At 40.2% G+C, this 10,665-nt stretch overlaps 1 non-coding gene across 1 annotated transcript; it reads left to right on the plus strand.

The window, feature by feature from the left end:
- The first annotated feature begins 642 nt into the window (after positions 1-642).
- On the plus strand, positions 643-750 carry LOC112745557 (small nucleolar RNA R71). The gene has a single exon (XR_003173477.1). It is a non-coding gene; the product is annotated as a small nucleolar RNA R71 (small nucleolar RNA).
- The last annotated feature ends 9,915 nt before the right edge of the window (positions 751-10,665 follow it).

Here is a 10,665-nt window from a genome sequence, read left to right on the forward strand (position 1 = left end):
TCTAATGGAGGACCTTGTTTCATTCATGAAACTCACAGTGGCCTTAGATAGATCAGAGACTAAGTTTGCTAAATTAGAAGTATTTTGTTCAGAGTTCTCTGTCTATTGCTGAGTGGATGATGGAAAAGGCTTGCTATTGCTAAACCTGTTTCTTCCACCATTATTAAAGCCTTGTTGAGGCTTTTGTTGATCCTTCCATGAGAGATTCGGATGATTTCTCCATGAGGGGTTATAGGTGTTTCCATATGGTTCACCCATGTAATTCACCTCTGCTATTGCAAGGTTCTCAGGATCATAAGCTTCTTCTTCAGAAGATGCCTCTTGAGTACTGTTGGATGCAGCTTGCATTCCATTCAGACTCTGAGAAATCATATTGACTTGCTGAGTCAATATTTTATTCTGAGCCAATATGGCATTCAGAGTATCAATTTCAAGAACTCCCTTCTTCATAAGCGTCCCATTATTCACAGGATTCCTTTCAGAAGTGTACATGAACTGGTTATTAGCAACCATGTCAATAAGTTCTTGAGCTTCTGCAGGCGTTTTCTTTAGGTGAATGGATCCACCTGCAGAAGTATCCAATGACATCTTTGATAGCTCAGATAAACCATCATAGAATATATCCAAGATGGTCCATTCTGAAAGCATGTCAGAAGGACACTTTTTGGTCAGCTGCTTGTATCTCTCCCAAGCTTCATAGAGGGATTCACCTTCTTTCTGTCTGAAGGTTTGAACATCCACTCTAAGCTTGCTCGGCTTTTGAGGAGGAAAGAACTTGGCTAAGAAAGCCGTGACCAGCTTATCCCAAGAGTTCAGGCTATCTTTGGGTTGAGAGTCCAACCACACTCTAGCTCTGTCTCTTACAGCAAAAGGGAAAAGCATGAGCCTGTAGACTTCAGGATCTACTCCATTAGTCTTAACAGTATCACATATCTGCAAGAATTCAGTTAAGAACTGAAAAGGATCTTCAGATGGAAGTCCATGAAACTTGCAGTTTTGCTGCATTAGAGAAACTAGCTGAGGTTTCAGCTCAAAATTGTTTGCTCCAATGGTAGGGATGGAGATGCTTCTTCCATGTAAATTGAATTAGGTGCAGTAAAGTTACCAAGCATCCTCCTTGCATTATTATTATTTTCGGCTGCCATCTCCTCTTCCTGTTCGAAAATTTCTAACAGATGCTTGCTGGTTTGTTGTAATTTAGCATCTCTTAATTTTCTCTTCAGAGTCCTTTCAGGTTCTAGATCTGCTTCAACAAGAATATTCTTGTCCTTGCTCCTGCTCATATGAAAAAGAGGGAACAGAAAAATAATAATAATAGGGATCCTTTTTACCACAGTATAGAGGTCCCTGTGTGAGTAGAAGAATAAATAAATAGAAGGAGATGAGAGAGAAGGAGAATTTTCGAAAATAATTTTTGAAAAAGGGTTAGTGATTTTCGAAAATAGTTTTTGAAAAAGGTTAGTAATTTTCAAAAATTAAAATAAAAAATTAGAATAATTAGTTAATTAAAAAGAAATTTTGAGAAAGAGGGAAGGGATTTTCGAAAATTAGAGAGAGAGAGTTAGTTAGGTAGTTTTGAAAAAGATAAGAAACAAACAAAAAGTTAGTTAGTTAGTTGAAACAATTTTTTTGAAAAGATAAGAAGTTAGGAAGTTAGAAAAGATATTTTGAAATCAAATTTTTTGAAATAGATAAGATAAGAAGATATTTTTGAAAAGATATGATTGAAATTAGTTTTTGAAAAAGATTTGATTTTTTAAAATCACAATTAATGACTTGATTCACAAGAAATCACAAGATATGATTCTAGAACTCAAAGTTTGAATCTTTCTTAACAAGCAAGTAACAAACTTGAAATTTTTGAATCAAAACATTAATTGATGATGTTATTTTCGAAAATTATGATATAAAATTAAGAAAAAGATTTTTGAAAAATATTTTTAGAATTTTCGAAAATAACTAAGAATAATGGAAAAGATTTGATTTTTGAAAAAGATTTTGAAAAAGATAAGATTTTTAAATTGAAAATTTGATTTGACTCATAAAAACAACTAGATTTTAAAAATTTTTGAAAAAGTCAATCCAAATTTTCGAATTTTATGAGAGAAAAAGGGGAAGATATTTTTTTGATTTTTGAATTTTTAATGATGAGAGAGAAAAAAACATGAAAAATGATGCAATGCATGAAAGTTATGGATCAAAACAATGAATGCATGCAAGAATGCTATGAATGTCAAGATGAACACCAAGAACACTTTGAATGTCAAGATGCACATCAAGAACTTATTTTTGAAAAATTTTATACGCAAAGAAAACATGCAAGACACCAAACTTAGAAATCTTTCATGTTCAGACACTATGGATGCAAGAATGCATATGAAAAACAAGAAAAGACACAAAACACAAAAATATGAAGATCAAACAAGAAGACTTACCAAGAACAACTTGAAGATCATGAAGAACACTATGAATGCATGGATTTTTCGAAAAATGCAAGATGACATGCGATTGACACCAAACTTAAAAATTGACTCAAGACTCAAACAAGAAACGCAAAAAATATTTTTGATTTTTATGATTTTCTAATTTTTTTGGTATTTTTCGAAAATTGTATGAAAAAGAAAAATAAGGATTCCAAAATTTTTAATATGAATTCCAGGAATCTTATGCTCTTTAGTCTAAAGCTCCAATCAAAGGGTCAGGCATGGCTTAGTAGCCAGCCAAGCTTTAGTATGTAACTCAGACATGACACACCTGACATGCCCTATCCAGAAGAATTAGACATGGCTTTACAGCCAGCCAGGCTTCAACATGTTTCATGAAACACTAGAATTCATTCTTAAAAATTCTGAAGAAAAATATATTTTTGAAAACATTTTTTTTTTTCGAAAACAAAGGAGAAATTTTTGAAAGATTTTTGAAAATTTTTTTAAAAATAAAACAAAAAGAAAATTACCTAATCTGAGCAACAAGATGAACCGTCAGTTGTCCAAACTCGAACAATCCCCAGCAACGGCGCCAAAAACTTGGTGCACGAAATTGTGATCATCAATGGCGCCATCAACATGGTACGCTCAATTGTAATCTCAACTTTTTATCACAACTTCGCACAACTAACCAGCAAGTGCACTGGGTCGTCCAAGTAATAAACCTTACGTGAGTAAGGGTCGATCCCACGGAGATTGTTGGTATGAAGCAAGCTATGGTCATCTTGTAAATCTCAGTCAGGCGGATATGAAATGGTTATGGAGTTTCGAAAATAAATAATAAAATAAGGAATAGAAATACTTATGTAATTCATTGGTGAGAATTTCAGATAAAGGTATAGAGATGCTTTTGTTCCTCTAAACCTCTGCTTTCCTGCTGTCTTCATCCAATCAGTCTTACTCCTTTCTATGGCTGGCTTTATGTAAGGACATTACCATTGGCAATGGCTACTTTTGATCCTCTCTGGAAAATGGTCTGATGCGCTGTCACTGCATGGCTAATCGTCTTGAGGCATCACCCTTGTCAATGGCTGCATCCCATCCTCTTGTGAAAATGGTCCAAATGCTCTGTCACAGCATGGCTAATCATCTGAGGTTCTCGATCATACTGGAATAGGATTCACCCTCCTTTTGCATCTTTCACTACGCCCAGCACTCGCAAGTTTGAAGTTCGTCACAGTCATTCAATCCCAGAGTCCTACTCGGAATACCACAGACAAAGTTTAGACTTTCCGGACTCTCATGAATGCTGCCATCAATCTAGCTTACACCACGAAGATTCTGATTAGGAGATCTAAGAGATACTCATTCAATCTAAGGTAGAACGGAAGTGGTTGTCAGGCACGCGTTCATGGGGAATGATGATGATTGTCACGTTCATCACATTCAGGTTGAAGTGCGAATGAATATCTTAGAAGCGGAATAAGTTGAATTGAATAGAAAAACAGTAATACTTTGCGTTAATCTTTGAGGAACAGCAGAGCTCCACACCTTAATCTATGGAGTGTAGAAACTCTACCGTTAAAAATACATAAGTGAAAGGTCCAGGCATGGCCGAATAGCCAGCCCCTCTGATCTAAGAACTAGGCATCCAAAGATGTCTAATACAATAGTAAAAAGTTCTATTTATAATAAACTAGCTACTAGGGTTTACAGAAGTAAGTAATTGATGCATAAATCCACTTCCGGGGCCCACTTGGTGTGTGCTTGGGCTGAGCTTGAGTGTTGCGCGTGTAGAGGTCCTTCTTGGAGTTGAACGCCAGTTTTGGATCCTTTTTTGGCATTCAACTCTGGCTTGTGACGTGTTTCTGGCGTTTAACTCCAGACAGCAGCGTAGAACTGGCGTTCAACGCCCTTTTGCGTTGTCTAAACTTGGCCAAAGTATAGACTATTATATATTGCTGGAAAGCCCTGGATGTCTAATTTCCAACGCAATTGGAAGCGCGCCATTTTGAGTTCTGTAGCTCCAGAAAATCCATTTTGAGTGCAGGGAGGTCAGAATCCAACAGCATCAGCAGTCCTTCTTCAACCTCTGAATCTGATTTTTGCTCAAGTCCCTCAATTTCAGCCAGAAAATACCTGAAATCACAAAAAAATACACAAACTCATAGTAAAGTCCAGAAATGTGGATTTAACATAAAAACTAATGAAAATATCCCTAAAAGTAACTAGATTCTACTAAAAACATACTAAAAACAATGCCAAAAAGCATATAAATTATCTGCTCATCACATTGCTAGCTGGTTTGAAGCTGGCTGAAGAGATTGGAGCTCGGAAACTCAACATTTACAGCGATTTTCAAGTTATCACATCATAAATAATAGGGAGCTACCAAGCCAAAGATTCCACCATGAAAAGGTATTTGGATAAGACCAAGGAACAGCTCGGACAAATCGGGAAATATAAGATCTACCACATACCCCGAGAACAAAATGCCCGAGCTGATGCACTCTCGAAATTAGCCAACACCAAACCGGGGGGCAATAATAGAAGTCTCATCCAGGAAATACTACAGAGCCTGTCGATCTCGGAGGAACAAAAAGTCCTAACCATAACAGGCTAGGACCAAGGATGGATGACCCCCATAATCAACTACCTCAAAACAGGAACACTCCCCACGGAAGAAAAGGTGGCAAAGAGGCTAAAAAGGGAGGCACAGTACTATACCATCATAAACAACATCCTGTACAAAAGAGGGATCTCAGTACCATTGCTAAAATGCGTGCCGACCTCCCACACCAGGGAAGTGTTAGAAGAAGTACACGGCGGCATTTGTGGCAATCATCTCGGAGCAAGGGCTCTCGCCAAAAAGATACTTCGGGCAGGATTTTATTGGCCAACTCTACAGAAAGAATCTACAGAATTTGTAAAGACATGTCCACCATGCCAGAAACATGCCAACTTCCACATCGCCCCGCCAGAAGAACTCATCAACGTGACTTCGCCTTGGCCATTTGCAAAATGGGGACTCGACCTTCTTGGCCCCTTTCCCCAGGGATCAGGGCAAGTTAAATTCCTCATAGTAGGGGTAGATTACTTTACAAAGTGGATCGAGGCAGAGCCCCTATCCAACGCCACCGCCTAAAGAAGTCGAAAATTCTTATATAGAAACATTGTCACAAGGTTCGGAATTCCATATTCAATAACCACAGACAATGGTACTCAATTCACAGATGCAGGCTTCAGAAAACTAGTAGCCGACTTGAATATAAAGCACCAGTACACCTCCGTCGAACATCCACAAGCCAATGGACAGGCCGAAGCCGCCAACAAAGTCATATTGGCAGGGTTAAAACGGAGACTCCAAGACGCAAAGGGAGCCTGGGCAGAGGAGCTTCCACAGGTTCTATGGGCATATCGAACGACGCCACATTCCACCACAAAGGAATCCCCCTTCCGGTTAGCATACGGAATGGAGGCAATGATTCCAATAGAGATTGAGGAAAGATCGCATAGAGTAGTCCATTATAATGAGGGAGCAAACTCCCAACTTCAGAGGGAAGAGCTCGACCTACTACCTGAAATCCAAGAAAGAGCTCGAATCAAGGAAGAAGCTCTAAAGCGCCGAATGGCTTCCAGATATAATCAAAGGGTAGTACCGAGAAGTTTCGCTGAGAACGATCTCATCCTAATCCGAAATGACATTGGAACAATTAGACCCGGAGAAGGGAAGCTGGCAGCAAACTGGAAGGGACCCTACCGAGTTATATATTTGCACTGTTACTTTGAATAAAGTTTATTTAGATATTCTACAAGAATTCAAGATGCATTAATCTGAAGTATTCATCGTCCGATTATAAAGCAACAGGTCGGCAGAAAGTGAAAAATAATTTCACTGCACGACCACGATAAAGATCAACCGTCCAATAAAGGTGAAAGCGCGATTCACCCAAAGGACGATCTAAAGATGCCAACCACTTTCTACAAATCGGCAAAGATGAACACAGAATAATGTAAGAAGTTATCGAAAGCAATCCAAAAAAGAACCTGACGAGGTCTTACGGATAGCTAAAATAATAACTTAAAGACTGGCCGACGTCCAGAAGTCGGACCAAGTCAACCCAAGTTATAAGTAAACCCTGGAAAGAGGTCTGGCCAACCCTATTAAAGAGGATTACTTTAACTTAGAAGGGCTCGACCTAACAAAGTCAGCCCAAAATGAAAAGGTTATAAGAGTAATCCCTGAAAGAGACCTGACAAAGGTCCAAGAAAGAGGATTACAAAAATAACCTAGAAAGAGATTGACCTAACGAAGTCGATCTCCTACAAAATAAAAAGGTTATAAAAGTAATCCCTGAAAGAGACCTAACAAAGGTCCAAGAAAGAGGATTACAAAAATAACCTAGAAAGAGATCGACCTAACAAAGTCGATCTCCTACAAAATAAAAAGGTTATAAAAGTAATCCCTGAAAGAGACCTGACAAAGGTCCAAGAAAGAGGATTACAAAAATAACCTAGAAAGAGATCGACCTAACGAAGTCGATCTCCTACAAAATGAAAAGGTTATAAAAGCAATCCCTGAAAGAGACCTGACAAAGGTCCAAGAAAGAGGATTACAAAAATAACCTAGAAAGAGATCGACCTAACGAAGTCGATCTCCTACAAAATGAAAAGGTTATAAAAGCAATCCCTGAAAGAGACCTGACAAAGGTCCAAGAAAGAGGATTACAAAAATAACCTAGAAAGAGATCGACCTAACGAAGTCGATCTCCTACAAACGAGTTATAAAAAGTAATCCCCGCAAAGAGACCTGACAAAGGTCCAAGAAAGAGGATTATAGAAATAACTTAAAAAGGGGACCAGCGCAAAAGAACCACCGAGAAACAAGTTGGACCCATAAATCACAACCTCAAAGGATCCAAGCTACAAACAAAGTAATCCGAGGAGGTCGAGATGAAAGATTTCAAACATCAGTAGAAAATAGAAAAGATGCCAAGTCAAAAAACTACTTCTTTTACTCTACAAAAGTTATAAGGCCCGGAAGGCCACCAAAACCTCCCGTGAAGGGATAGCGAGCTACCTTTTGTTTTTCAAAATAAAAAGTTGCTAAACAAGCAACCAGGAAATGTCAGCAATTAAATAAAAAGTTTTAAAAGCCCACAAGCCGGGCCAACTACATATCCAGAAAGAGATCAGCAAACAGCAGGAGCCTTCTTGGCAGCATCAGGACAAAGAGAAGGAGGACGAGTCTGAATCGGCACAGCATCCACAGTTCCATCCTCCCGGTTCAGAATTTGGCAATCCGAGTCAGGCGCAACCGGAGGAGCAAAAGAGGTCGACACTTTAGCAGAGGACGCAAGGGGAGGAGCAACCTCATCATCCTCTTTCTCATCATCAGGGACAATCTTGCCATCCCTGACAATGTTATCCAGGCTAAAGAGGGTTAGATCGGCCTCGGGAGCAATGACCCAAACTTGCTCCTTCAAGTTCTCGTAAGTAGCAGTCACGCTACCAATGAGATGACTTTGGAGCTCAGAATAATCTTCCCGGACATTGTCGAGCTCCCCCCTCAGGCGCATCATCTCCCGATAGGATGTAACGTAACTATCCTTATGCATCACGGCTGTGTCCTCAGCCAACCTCAAAGAAGCTACCAGTGATTGAGAACTCGCCTTCTCGTTCTCTAAGTCCTTCTCCAGCTTGGCTACCTTTATCTTAAGTTCCTCCTTCAACTCCCTCATCCGATCAAACTCTTGTTTCACCTCCTCCATAAACGCTTTAGTGGCATGGAGAGGGAGATTCTGAGCAGTCCGATATATGGCAGCCGCCATATACGCCAACTTTACGTGATTTCGGGCCATAAATTCCAAGTGATGGAGGATGGACACATCATCCATGGAGAGGGCCCCATAGGGACTGATTTGCTGATCCACAAATTCAATGGCATTAAAATCAGGAGCATCGAGGTCGAAGGGCTCAGCTGTTTTTTGTTTTTTATTGGGAGGAGCAACAGATGGAGCGGCAGAAGTGGAGTGAGGATCCACCAAACGGACTCGGGGTGTAGGGATCACCTTCTTCACCCCAGGAGAACTCGGCACTGATGGCTTCTCGCGCACTTGGGAGGATCCCTCCCCAGCTGCCTTGGCCGCAATATTTCTGGCAGTAGTCGCCCTTGCGCCCTCTTAAAAGCTTTCATGGATTCATTATTCTTCATTGCCTCTGCAAACAAAACAGAAATTAAACTACAAGTCGGACAAGTCGGAAAGACAGCTACAAGCAACATAAAAGGAAACACAAGATACCCAGTTCAGTTTGAAGAAGAGAAGGATTGGTTAGAAATTTCTTTGTGTCAAGATGGGGAGGTTGACCCCAGCGTTCTTCCAAGACAGTCACAAAAGCTCGCTCAGCCTCATCCAACATTTCCCACGCATATCTGGAGACCCTCACATCTTTTTGCCATTCCAAGGGAAAAGCAGGTTCGTCATTTTCATCCAAAAAGAAGGGTCGAGCTCCTTCAACAGCTCGGACCTTGAAAAAGTAGTTTTTAAAATCACGGAATGACTCGTCAAACATAGAAAAGACCTTCTTTCCTTGGGTAGAACGAAAGGAGACCCAAGCCGACTTCTTTTTTACCACACCGGGCTTAGTCAAGACAAACAGATAGAAAAAGAGAGATTGGGAAGCAGAAATACCAAAACCATTGCACAACAATTAGAAAATTTTTATGAAACCCCAGGAATTGGGGTGAAGTTGAGAGGGGACAACATTACAGGACCATAACAGGTCGGTTTCAAATTGAGTAAAAGGAAGGGTGATACCCAGCTGACCGAAGAAAAAATCATAAACATAAAAGAAAGGGCGATCATCAACAACCCGAGTAGAAAAGTAGACTCTCTCGTCAGAAGAGGGAGGGACAAGCTCATAGTTCTTCTCATCACTGGGATTACTACAAACCCTATGAAACTGCCTAAGCTGCGCACAAAACTCGGAATCAACCAGAGAGACACACATAAGAATCATCGAGTCCACCCAATCGGCTATACCCTCAGGAACCTGGGAAGGCATCTCTACAACGTTATTTCGGGAAGACATGAGGCCAACTAAATCCTACAAAAAGAAAAGAAGAACGAATTACTCAAAAACATCTCAGACAAGGGGGCAAAACATCTCGACGGACGAATACACAGAAAAGGAAAAACCCCAAGACTTAAACTGAAAGTCCTAGGGCATCCTTTGGAGGCAATAAAGCAAGGTATCAAGGAAAATCTACTTACGTTCCGGCACCTTGCAAACAAGAATAGAAGATCTCAAACAGCAAGCATTTTTCATAGGAGAAAGACAAAACACAAACAAAATAGAAAGTCATCTTCCTACAGTCTATCAGCAAGAAACAAACATCAAACATACCAGGCAAAAATCGTCGAAGATGCAACCTTTTTTCAGAATCAAACAAATGATCATTCCAAAGCTTCAAAATCAAAAGCATTTAACAACATGCAAAAGCCTTAAAGGTATCAAGCAACAGGAAAAGCGAAAAAGACCATGCAAAAGACGAAGAAATTACGAGACGCACAGTGATCAGGCACAACGAAAAGTAGAAAGATGCAAACTTTTCCCAACTAAGATAAAAACTTTCTCAAAACAGACACAAAAATGGCGTAGAGGGAGGAAGAAAGAAGAACCAAACCTGGGAAAATGAGAGAAAGCTGCAAAGAAAAGCAGAAAAGTGGAAGGCAAAGTCCAGAAGCACCCCTTCCCCCACGAAAAAGCAAAGTCATAAAGCAACGTCGCCGGGCTAAAACGCGAAAGCTACAGGCGGAGGCTTCAGAAAAATCAAAGGAAAAAATTGAAAGTGAGAAAGTAAAGGGAGAAGTTACGAAGAAGAAGCGAATAAGAGAAACCGTTTTTGATCGAGAAATTCAAAATAAAAGCCAAGAGAGAGTGGGGGAAATTAAATGCCAATTAAATGCGGATATTAAAACCGCTTGCGTTCCCAAAAAGCGCTGATATAAAAGCGCGCGCTTTTAGAGAAAAACGTTCTACATTCAAAAGCTGCTACAAAAAGGAGTCGACAAAATGCTTGAGTTCGGCTTCGCTACGATAAGGACCGAAGTCAAGGACTCGACCTCGACAAAGAAGACCGAGCTCAAGCAGGGGCACTGTTCATACCCTGGGTCGAGCTATCCGACCTGGGATGATTGACGACAAAGCGACCGACCTCTTCAGGTCAAGCGGACCG

The sequence above is a fragment of the Arachis hypogaea genome, chromosome 14 (genome assembly GCF_003086295.3).
Source record: "Arachis hypogaea cultivar Tifrunner chromosome 14, arahy.Tifrunner.gnm2.J5K5, whole genome shotgun sequence".
Lineage (NCBI taxonomy): Eukaryota > Viridiplantae > Streptophyta > Magnoliopsida > Fabales > Fabaceae > Arachis > Arachis hypogaea.